This window comes from Amblyraja radiata, chromosome 3 (genome assembly GCF_010909765.2).
Source record: "Amblyraja radiata isolate CabotCenter1 chromosome 3, sAmbRad1.1.pri, whole genome shotgun sequence".
Taxonomy (NCBI): Eukaryota; Metazoa; Chordata; class Chondrichthyes; order Rajiformes; family Rajidae; genus Amblyraja; species Amblyraja radiata.
In genome coordinates this window covers 63892431-63904390 of record NC_045958.1, presented here as the reverse complement: position 1 = coordinate 63904390, position 11960 = coordinate 63892431, and the positions used below count along the sequence as shown (strand labels likewise).

At 49.8% G+C, this 11960-nt stretch overlaps 1 protein-coding gene across 1 annotated transcript in view; it reads left to right on the top strand.

Annotated features, from left to right (window-relative positions):
• Positions 1–11960, top strand: part of LOC116971096 (beta-1,4-galactosyltransferase 1-like) — a 66392-nt gene that overhangs the window by 2197 nt on the left and 52235 nt on the right. The window contains exon 2 of the mRNA XM_033017934.1: positions 2468–2472. The gene's annotated coding sequence lies outside the window, so the exon portion shown is untranslated. The remainder of the gene's footprint in view (positions 1–2467; positions 2473–11960) is intronic.

The window sequence follows — 11960 nt, the reverse complement described above, 5'->3', positions numbered from 1 at the left end:
TGCAATAAATTTTTAGTGATGTGTTGTAAAGTTAGCGTCCTGTGTCGCATGTCTATTATATTTAAGCTTTGCTGCAATAAAATATCCGTATAAAGACAAATGCTTGCGATGGCTTTACAAATAACTTTATTTTTGTCTCGGCATATTTACAAAACAAATCAGAAGAAATGTCAGTAAAGCATCAGATCCCACATCGATATATACTTTCATCACCTTCATCAAAAATCCATCTAATTGTTCAGAAGGTTTTCCCCTAAACCAATATTCTGATTAACATGGATTATTCCCACCCTTCCATATGCAGATAATCTTGTAATCAGGCACGTGCCATGAGTAATTGGTTAGGGTAGGCAGTGGCTTTTAAAATCTTGAAAACCGCGCATGGCGCAGATTGTTCTCTCCCTGGTGAGCTGTCAGTCGGCTTTTAAAAAAAAATCGTGAAACCGCGCATGTGCAGATTGTTCTCTACCCGGCCCGCTGCTGTCAGTTGACTTTAAAAAAATCTTGGAAATCGTGCATGCGCAGATTGTTCTCCTCGTCTTTAAGTAATTTGTCTTCAATAGGTCCTATCTCTTAATAAAGTATTAAAAACATAGCTCAAAGAAATTTACTTACCATATTATTTGTACACAAAATCCATTCTTCTCTCTTTGTTTCCTGTTGTACCAAGCTGTTTTAAATGTTCTAATTAATTTTGTTCCTTGCGCTGTTGAAGTTCTTTAAGTTCTGGCGTTGGTCTGCCATTTTTTATATATTTTGGTCTTTTCCTCATAAGTTTGCTTCAAGAACTCTTCAGGTAATCACTATCCATCTTTGAAAAACTCGCCAAGAAACTTGCGCATGCGCAGTAGGCTGGTGCGCATGCGCAGTGCGCAGCGCAGCACATGCACGCAGTCCACGGTGTAAAGGCAGAATTTCAGTTGCCTTTACGGACTGTTCCCACTGATGGCTTGAAGCATCGTCGACGGCACGTGAGTAGCACATACTTCCGCGTTTTAAATGTACTGCGGATGAAAGGCACGGGAGAATTATGCCTCCCTAAGAGATCGATCTCTTGGGGAAGCATAATTCTCCCATTCCTTTACCATTTATGACCATTTTATATATGTTTTATATATATTTTTATCTATATTACTAAAAGTCTGATCTTGACCGCTTTTGGCCCACTGTGCTGCGATTTCCGAGAGAACGCCGCCGCCTACGCCGTCATTTTTAGCCACCTCGCCACAGCCAGCCCGCCCTCCGCCTTCCTGGACCGAGGATTTTTTCCCATCGATGACAAATCAGAGAGATATTAATGTTGTTTAAAAAAATCACATTCTCTCTGCTGCCCCCCTGCTGGAGGGAGGGGAGGGACTATAAAACCAGGGAGTGGTGTGCCTCACTCAGTCTCTGCAAGATGGATGAAGCCAAAGGGTCATGTCTCTCTGAGCTCTGACTAACCTGAACACATGTCTACTCAAATGTGAGTCCCCTTAATGTGGTTTGAAAATGAAAATATGGTTTGTTTGAAGTAAAAAGGCACTGCTTGCAAATGGTTTTTTGGTGCTTTGGCGAAGTTAAAAGGCACTACTTACTGCAAATGGTGGCTTGGGTGCTTGGCTTGAAGTTAAAGGCGATACTTACTGCAAATGGTGGCTTGGGCTTTGGCTTGAGTTGAATGGCACTACTTACTGCAAATGGTGGCTTGGGTGATTTGGCTTGAAGTTGAAAGGCACAACTTACTGCAAATAGTGGCTTGGGTGCTTTGGCTTGAAGTTGAAAGGCATACTTACTGCAAATGGTGGCTTGGGTGCTTTGGCTTGAGGTGAAAGGCACTAAATGCAAATGGTGGCTTGGGTGCTTTGGCTGAAGTTGAAAGGCACTACTAACTGCAAATGGTGGGGGTGCTTGGGTGCTTGCCTTGAAAGGCACTACTTACTGCAATGGTGGCTTGGGTGCTTTGGCTTGAAGTTGAAAGGCACTACTTACTGCAAATGGTAGTTTGGGTGCTTTGGCTTGAAGTTAAAAGGCACTACTTAATGCAAATGGTGGCTTTGGGTGCTTTGGCTTGAAGCTGAAAGGCACTACTTACTGAAAATGGCGGTTTGGGTGCTTTGGCTTGAAGTTAAAAGGCACTACTGCAAACGCACTTCATGTTTGCACTGTATATTGATTTTAGATAAAATGCTACAACTTGCGGCTGTGATTTTTGGCCATCTTACTCAGTCCCCCTCTGCTCAGCAGGTGCAGAGAATTCTTCCCATCAAATGAAAAAGAAAGTGTTATGTAGTGTTTAAAAATGTTGAGAATCTCTCTCCTGTCAATCATCGCCATGAAGGCCACACCTTTCTTCCAGTGGAGGGGGAGGGGGTATAAAACCTGGAGTGTGGGTGTGGCTCAGTCTCTGCATGATGGGGGAGGGAGAGGTCACGACTCTGTCTGATCTGTGAATCAACTGAACACACTGAATGTCTACTGAACTGAGTTGGTGTTTTGTGTGGTTTTATGGTGGTTTCACCCTGCATGAAATGGTATGAAGCTGCTTTGAATTGGTGGCCTTGCCCCCTGCTTGAAATGGAATGAAACTGCACTTGAATTTGGTGGCCTTGCACCCTGCTTGAAGTGGAATGAAACTGCACTGATTTGGCGGGCCTTGCACCCTGCTTGAAGTGGTAGGAAACTGCACTTGAATTTGGTGGCCTTGCACCCTGCCTGAAGTGGTACTGAAACTGCACTGGAATTGCGTGGCCTTGCACCCTGCTTGAAGTGGTAGGAAACGGCACTTGAATTTGGTGGCCTTGCACCCTGCTCAAAGTAGTAAGAAACTGCACTTGAATTTGGTGGCCTTGCACTCTGCTTGAAATGGTTGGAAAATGGATTTGAATTTGGTGGCCTTGCACCCTGCTTGAAATGGAATTTCAAGGAATAGCCATGAGTCAACTGCCAGCCCACCAGCCGTGAGTGAGCTGCCAGCAGATCAGGCTTGAGGGACTGAGCTGCCACCCCAAGAACCCATACCAGCGCCCCAGAAAGTCCCCCACTGCCCACCGATATTGGAATTGGTGGAGAGGTAAAATATTGCGTCGGGGGACCGGCCCTCCCGTGTGAACAGGGGACCCAACGGGTCCCACTTAGTCTAGTATTTTATATATATCTATATCTATCTATCCATCTATCATCTTGCCTGCTTGTAACCTTGTCTCTTAGAAATGTTTCCAATAATTAATTAACAAGATTTAAGATTCACCAGTTTATATTAACCGGGCTTATTCCTTTACTTCAAATTTAAAAAGAGGACGAAAAATAATTATCTTTTAAAATTGTACTAATCATTTTATATTTATTTTGTCTCCACTATACTAAAAATCTATCTACTAGCCCTATTTCTAATCAGCTGCATCCTCTGACTTGGTCACTGAACTCTCAACTTGGTCACTGAACTCTCACTGGAAGGTCCCCCTACCCTCACCACTATACTGACTAGGTTTTGCCGTATCCACGGCTAATTTTATGATTCGGACATATAAACCTTTGGCAAATTTACTGATTCACTTTTGACAACATCCTATGTATCGCCAATGACTAAAACTTTTTGAATCAGCTAAGAAAAGGTAATGAATGAATACTTTATTGTCACATGTGACAAGTCACAGTGAAATTCTTTACTTGCATACCGAAGGTATGCAAATAATCGGCACATAAAGGAAGCTCCCCCTCCCCCTCCTTCACGGCGGTCCCCTGTGCCCAGGTCCCTCTTGTTCTTCTCCCCTCTCCCCCTCCTTCATGGCGGTCTCCCACATCGGTCCTCCTTTGTTTCTTCCCCTGGCCTCAGCGCCCTCACTTACATATGGTCTGTCCTTGTCCGTCGGTCGGCCGACGCACCAACCTCTCCACTATTGTTGCCAGGTCCTCTCTGGACGCCACCGTGGCGACGTCCCAGGCCCCACTCGCGGGCTCTGTCGACTCAGGAGCTGGCTACGGGCTCCGTCGACCCAGTCACCATTGGTCAGGGGCTCCTCAAGCAACAACGATGAGTTGGCCTATAGGGAGGAGGTCCAGCTCCTAGCAGCATGGTGCGCTGATAAACAACCTGGCCCTTAACTCCAAGAAGACCAATGGTCCTGGACCATTGTAGACTTCAGGAAGTCTGGGGCGGCACGCACACCCCCCATCCACATCAATGGGACGGAGGTGGAACGTGTTTCCAGCTTCAGGTTCCTGGGGGTCACATCTCCGATGACCTCTCTTGGACCCACAATACCTCAACTCTGGTCAAGAAGGCTCACCAGCGTCTCTTCTTCCTGAGGAGACTGAAAAAGGTCCATCTGTCTCCTCAGATCCTGGTGAACCTCTACCGCTGCACCATCGAGAGCATCCTTACCACTGTATCACAGTATGGTATGGCAACTGCTCTGTCTCCGACCGGAAAGCACTGCAGAGAGTGGTGAAAATTGCCCAACACATCACCGGTTTCCTCGCTCCCCCTCCATTGAGTCTGTCCAAAGCAAGCGTTGTCTGCGGAGGGCTCTCAGCATCGCCAAGGACTGCTCTCACCCCCACCCTGGACTGTTTACCCCTACCATCCGGATGCTAGGTGCTACCTCTCTCCGTTGCCGGACCACAGTCCAGGACCAGCTTCTTCCCTGCGGCTGTCACACTACTCAACAATGTACCTCGGTGACTGCCAATCACCCCCCCCCCCCCCCCCCGGACATTCCTCCCACAGGAAAATACACTATGTCTGTGTACATGTAAATAGATTTATTTATTGAAATCATATTCTATGTCGCTCTTCCAGGGAGATGCTAACTGCATTTCGTTGTCTCTATTGCACACTGACAATGACAATTAAAGTTGAATCTGAATCTGAATCTGATCTCAACTCATTCATTAATTCAGAAGGTTAATGGATGGGGAGATTATCAGGCATGAGATTTCTAAGCGGATCCGCAGAGTTTGACATTCGGTAAAAAAATCTGTTTAAATCCGGCCCGGACTTACCATCGTGGAGCCAGTGTTGGAGCTCCGACCGTGGGGCCTGTGGACTTTAACACCGTGACGCAGTGGTCTCTGGTAAGAAGCGGCCGACTCGGGAACTCCATGCGTCCATGGGAGTGTTCCGATCCGTCCTGATGCCAGAATTTCGATCATCCTGACGAGAGGGCTTAAAAGGCCCTGAGCACAGGTGAACAAAGGAGGATGACTGAACTTTATTGCCTTCCATCACAGTGAGGAATGTTGATTCCACTGTGGTGGATGTTTATGTTAAACTTTATTTTATGCGCTGTGTATATTTTTGGTTTTTACTTAGTATGGCTGTATGGTAACTCAAATTTCACTGTACCTTAATTGGTACGTGACAATTAAATTGAATCTTGAATCTTTCCGCGAGACAGTGAGCCGCTGCGTCGATGGTTGAGTACGTGGAAATCCGTATGCGGGTGCGGGCCGACCGTCTGCATGCGCATCTCTATGGCTAGCGCTCAGCTCCGCACATGTAGAGTAGCGGTAAAATGTGTTATTGTATGGTATAATTTAAAAGAATTACAGTATAAATTAAGGATAAACAAGCAAGGAAATTGTGTCATTTCAAGGTATAATTATCAAAAAATTATCAAACATTTCCTGTGTAAACGATACATCTCTAGTTAAACAAGCAAGGAACAGGTATGTTACAAGTAGGTGCAGGTGTAATATAAAATATTTTCAATAGACTTAATTGTAAACAAGCAAGGAGTTGGTGTCATTTTAAGGTATGATTTTATCACAAATTTTCAATGTAAATAAAGAAGTGATAAGCAAGTCAAATGGGTTATTTTAAGGTGCATTTAAAAAAAATTAAGGGTAAACAGGCAAGAAAACGGTGTCATTTCAAGGTACAATTATCAAAAAGAATTCTGCCAGGCTCATTGCCCTTTGGAAACATAACAAGGGGGCAATGCCCCCTTGGACCCACATCTCTCTTCCTCTTTCATTTTTTTCCTGTCTCATGCCTGGATTATGTTGTGAGTGAACCTACTCCAAGAAACACTGTCTGTGAAATTATGTTCAGTTTTGCTTCTTTTAATGCCGCTCACACCTTTCTCACAAATTTCAATTCCTGCTCCTTTAGCGGATGCAGAAACGACGTTTCTGAAAGTTTTTTTATTGAACATTCACTCCTTAGCAAATAGGTCTCCGCATACACGTCTGATCACAATGGTGGTCAGCAAAACAACTGTGGCGCAAAAACGAAACCGCGCGAAAACAACAGCCCCTCCCGAGTCACGTGACCGCGGCTTCCGAACAATAGGTTTGATATCTGTGTGCGCCAGCAGGCGCCGCTACATGGCCTCCCCCAGAATCCGTGGTACGGAAACGCACGGGTAACAGGACGGTTCGACCAGAACGCTTAGTCCGAGGTCGCGGGGCGAGAGTAACATTCGGGACCGGCAGAACAGAGCCGGAGGGGCGCGACAAACGCGAACGAGGGACGGGCGTAACAGAGGGGGCCGGTGAAACATAACCGGGGGTAACAGATGCAGAGGGCGGAAAAACGGCCGGCGGACGCCCTCTACGCCGCGGAGTGGCCACAGCCACCAGGCTATCCTCGTCGACGTAGGCTAGTTTAAGGCGGCTGACAGAGACAAACTCCTCCCTGCCACCCATGTCCAACGTGAACGTCGAGATACCAGTCTCTAACACCTTATACGGCCCTTCGTACACCCGCTGTAACGGCGAGCGGTGAGCATCCCTACGAAGGAAAACAAGCACAATCCCATAACATAGTAGGCACATGCACCGCGGACGACCCATGTCGGGAGGTGGGGACCGGGACCAACGCGCGCGCCCCTCGCGCAGTCAGCTAGCCCGCCGAAGCCGGCCGGACCTCCTTCCTGATGGCGGGCAGAAAATCCCCAGGTACCCGCAAAACCGAGCCATAAACGAGCTCAGCCGAGGAGGCGTCGGGGTCCTCGTTAGGCGTAGTTCTGATGTCCAGGAGAACCCAGGGCAACTGGTCAACCCAATCGGGGCCGGTGAGCCGGGCCTTCAACGCCGACTTAAGATGTCTGAAACCGCTCAACTAACCCATTCGACTCCGGATGATACCCAGTGGTCTGGTGCAGGTTCGCGCCGTACAGCTGCGCCATACCACACCACAAGGAGAACGTGAACTGGGCCCCACGATTGGCAGTGATATCCGAAGGGACCCCGAAACGAGCGATCCAATTGCAGACAATAGCGCGGGCACAAGCCTCAGCGGAGGTATCGGTTAACGGTATTGCCTCCGCCCACCTGGTGAACCTATCCACGATAGTGAGTAACTGCGTGGCCCCGCGAGAACACGGCAAGGGACCCACCAGGTCAATGTGGATGTGCGAAATCCTGCACGGGCCGGCGCACATGCCTCTGCACTTTGGAAGTCTGACGGGATACAAGCGCGGGCCCATGCTGCGACCTGCTTTCGTAACCCGTGCCAGACGAACTTGGAAGCAACCAGGGCAGAGGTGGCGCGGATGGACGGGTGAGCTAGGCTGTGGATGGTGTCGAAAATCCGACGCCTCCAGGCAATCGGGACGATTGGGCGGGCTTTACCCGTGGAGGCATTGCAAATGATTCGCAAGACTGCAGCGCCACAAGGCACTTCAGTCAGCTTGAGTCCCGAATCTCCATTGCCGTAATCCTCCATGCCGGCGTCGGGCCTTTGAGCCGCCGCCAGCTCCACATAATCCACACCTAGGTTTAAAACGGAAACCTCAGGGACCGCCGGACGGGTGAGCGTGTCGGCCACAACGTTCAGCTTCTCCGCCACATGCCGAATGTCAGGCGTAAATTCGGATATTTAGGCGAGGTGCCGCTGTTGCCTGGCAGACCAGGGGTCGGACATCTTATTCAAAGCGAACGTGAGCAGCTTGTGGTCCGTGAATGCGGTAAATGCGTGGCCCTCTAGGAAATAACGGAAATGTCGGATCGCTAGGTAAAGCACGAGGAGCTCACGATCAAAAGCGCTGTACTTGATCTCCGGAGCCCGCAGCTGCCTGCTGAAAAACGCCAGCGGCAGCCAGCGGTTACCCACCCGCTGCTCGAGGACAGCGGCCACCGTGACCTTGAACGTGTCCACGGTGAGAGCTGTGAAAGCTGATGCCCTCGGGTGTACCAGCATGGTGGCGTTGGCCAGTGCGGTCTTAGCCCCATCAAAAGCTATACCAGCCTCCCTGGACCAAACCAGGTCCTTGGGCTTGCCCGCCAGACATTGGAACAACGGCCGCATGATGGCGGCCGCTGACGGGACGAATCGGTGGTAGAAATTGACCATTACGATGAATTCCTGCAGGCCCTTGACGGATGGCGGCCTTGGGAAAAGACGGATTGCGTCGACCTTCTGCGTCTGCCCTGTGACCTAAAAAGGAGATGTGACCAAAAAAGGAGCGCGATCCGAACTGGCACCGCGGTGTTGATCACCAACCTGTGCTTACGGAGCCGTTCGAAGAGCAGGCGGAGGTGCCTAACATGTTCAGCCTGTGAGCTGTTGGCCACCAGAATATCATCGAGATAGATTAATATGAACGGGAAACCCCACCCGACCTAATCCATTAGCCTTTGGAACGCTTGAGCGGCGTTCTTCTGGCCAAAAGGCAATCTTAGCCATTCGAAAAGGCCGAAAGGAGGGACGTCGTCGGGATGGACCGGGATCTGATTATACCCACGGACCAGGTCGACTTTCGAGAAGGTAACGCCCTCCAAATGAGCCTAGAAATCTTGGATTTTCGGGACTGGGTACCAATCTGCTGTGGTTACTGCGTTTAGACGCCTGTAAACACCGCAAGGTCTCCATCCCCCGGTTGCTTTGGGCACTATATGCAGAGGGGAAGCCTAAGGGCTATCGGACCGCCGCCAATCCCAATGTCTCCATAAGCTGGAAATCGTCTCGTGCGATGCGCAGTTTATCGGGCAGGAACGTTGCATCATGGAGGGGTGGAATGCGGGATTCATTTCCAGAATTCCTTTCATGGGGGGGTGGGGTGGGGGTTGTTTTCATTGGTGCTGGGGGAGAGGGGGTGGGGGGGAATGGGAAGTTTCATTTCCAGAACTTTCCTTGTGGGGTGGGATGGGGTTTGTGGTTTTCATTGTGTGGTGGGGTGGGGAGTGGAATAGGGGAAGGTTTCATTTCCAGAACTTTCCTTGTTGGGGGGTGGGATGGGGGGGATGTCAGTGCCGACGTCGCTCCCCCCCCCATGCACACACTTGGGGTTTTCATTGTGCGGGGGGGGGGGAATAGGGGAGAGGTTTCATTTCCAGAACTTTGGGAGTGGGGGTTTCACGTGCGAAGGATTGATTGGCATTTTACAAAAACATATTCCATGACTTTCCTCTGACGCCGCCTCCGGGTGAGTGGTGGATTATTGCATTGGGGGAATGGGGCCCAACGGGTCCCACTTGGGCTAGTATATTACTAAAACTCTCATCTTGTTTGTTTCTATATCTGCATGTGATGGGTGAGGGCTGTGCTCCTGAAATTATGCCAAAACGGTACACAATAGCGCTACAGATTTTGCCCATCTTACTCACCTTTGTCTTGGCGTGTGGGCTATCAAGTTTTGTTCAGATTAATGGTATATTTTGTTTAAGAAGGAACTGCAGATGCTGGAAAATCGAAGGTACACAAAAAATCCTGGAGAAACTCAGCGGGTGCAGCAGCATCTATGGAGCGAAGGAAATAGGCAACGTTTCGGTCCAAAACCCTTCTTCAGACTGGTGGGGAGAGGGGGGGGGGGGCAGGGAGAAGAAAGGAAAAGGAGGAGGAGGAGCCCGAGGGCTGAGGGAGAGATAGGAAGGGAGGAGACAGCAAGGGCTAACAAATTGGGAGGAATTCAATGTTCATGCCCGCAGGATGCAGACTCCCCAAGCGGAATATGAGGTGCTGTTCCTCCAATTTCCGGTGGTGCTCACTCTGGCCATGGAGGAGACCCAGGACAGAGAGGTCGGATACGGAATGGGAGGGGGAGTTGAAGTGCTGAGCCACCGGGAGGTAGGTTGGTTAATGCGGACCGAGCGGAGGTGTTCGGCGAACGATCGCCAAGCCTCCGCTTGGTCTCACCGATGTAGATCAGCTGACATCTAGAGCAGCGGATGCAATAGATGAGGTTGGAGGAGCTGCAGGTGAACCTCTGTAGCACCTGGAACGACTGCTTGGGTCCTTGAATGGAGTCGAGGGGGGAGGTAAAGGGACAAGTGTAGCATCTCTTGCGGTTGCAAGGGAAAGTGCCGGGGAGGGGGTGGTACGGGAGGGAAGGGAAGAATTGACAAGGGAGTACGGAGGGAGCGGTCTTTGCGGAAGGCAGACAGGGGGGAGATGGGAAGATGTGGCGAGTGGTGGTGTCACGTTGGAGGTGGCGAAACTGACGGAGGATTACTTGTATGTGACGGCTAGTGAGGTGAAACGTGAGGACTAGGGGACTCTGCCCTTGTTGCGAGTGGGGGATGGGGAGAGAGAGCAGTGTTACGGGGTATGGAAGAGACCCTGGTGCTAGCCTCATCTATGGTGGGGGAGGGGAACCCCTGTTCCCTGAAGAATGAGGACATTTCAGATGCCCTGGTGTGGAACGCCTCATCCTGGGAGCTGATGCGGCGTAGACGGAGGAATTGGGAGTAGGGGATGGAGTTCTTACAGGAAGCAAGGTGGGAAGAAGTGTAGTCCAGATAGCCATAGGAGTCAGTGGGTTATAGTGGAGGTCGTCAGAAGTCTATCACCTGCGATGGAGATAGTATATTTTACAAGTTTTGACATCAATAACTTGTAAAATATACTATCTCCATCGCAGGTGATAGACTTCTGACCGACATCCACTATAAACCCACTGACTCCCATCTTAAAAAATATATAAACAGTGCCCCCACTTGCCTTTAACAGCGTATGCGTCACAATGGGATCTCATTTACATAAACTGCCCTCAGCAGTGTTCCACCCCACAATTACATCACAATTTAAAAAATTAAATGTACATTAAAATGTTTTTTTTAATTTAAAAGTGACTGACTGACTTGCAGTTATTTTAAAATCCGCACGCGCGGATAATTGAAAGTCTCCCCGCACGTGCGGGATTTGAAATGACCATGGTGCTGAGGCTGGAGCGAGGTCTGGGGGCGGCGCCGTCAGGGCCCGCGGGGAGGGAGATGAGCGTGACCCGGAGCAAGGACTAGGCCGCAGCCCAGTGCCTCTCCCTCGCCCGGCTCCAGGCCGCTCGGCCCGACCCCCGAAGCCCCCGCCTCAAGTACAACTTCATCGCCGATGATGTGGAGAAAACGGGGCTAGCGGTGGTTTACATCGAGATCCTTGGGAGGTGAGGAGAGTGGGGGATGATGGAGAGGAGGGGGTAGGGAGGGAGAGGAAAGTGGGGGAGGTGAGGAGGGAGAGTGGGGGAGGTGAGCAGGGAGAGTGGGGAGGAGGGGGGGATAGGGAGTGGGGAATAGAGGGAGAGGAGGCAGTGGGGGTGGTGAGGAGAGTGGGGAGGTGGAAGGGGATAGAGTAGAGGGGTTAGTAGGGGGTTTAGGGAGATTATGGAGGGGGGGATTTATTGACTGTGGTAGGGGGAAAGGAGAGGGAGGGATTGGGAGAGGGAAAAGAAGAGGGAGGTTTTAAAAGGGGGGGAAGTTCTGCTGGTTTTCTTCGGGATATGAGCCATGACTGCGCAGTTGGGGGCTATGGGTGAGTGGTGGAATATTACATTGGGGGGGGGACCTTTATAAAAGGCAGCAAATGCTCAAGTCACAAAGTTCTTGTTCAATATATCAAAGTCATATATCATGTGGTTCTTTGAAAGTACATTTACGTTTATGTACTCTGCACAGCTCATCCACGTATCCTTCCTGACCCCTACATTTTATCTTTTCATGGCTTCTGCTATCATGTTTCTTAATATCTAACTTGTGATCCTTCTAAACTGTCACATCTCCAGCTTAAATGTACTCTTTTTGAAAATGTAGCAGTTTCACTTTGT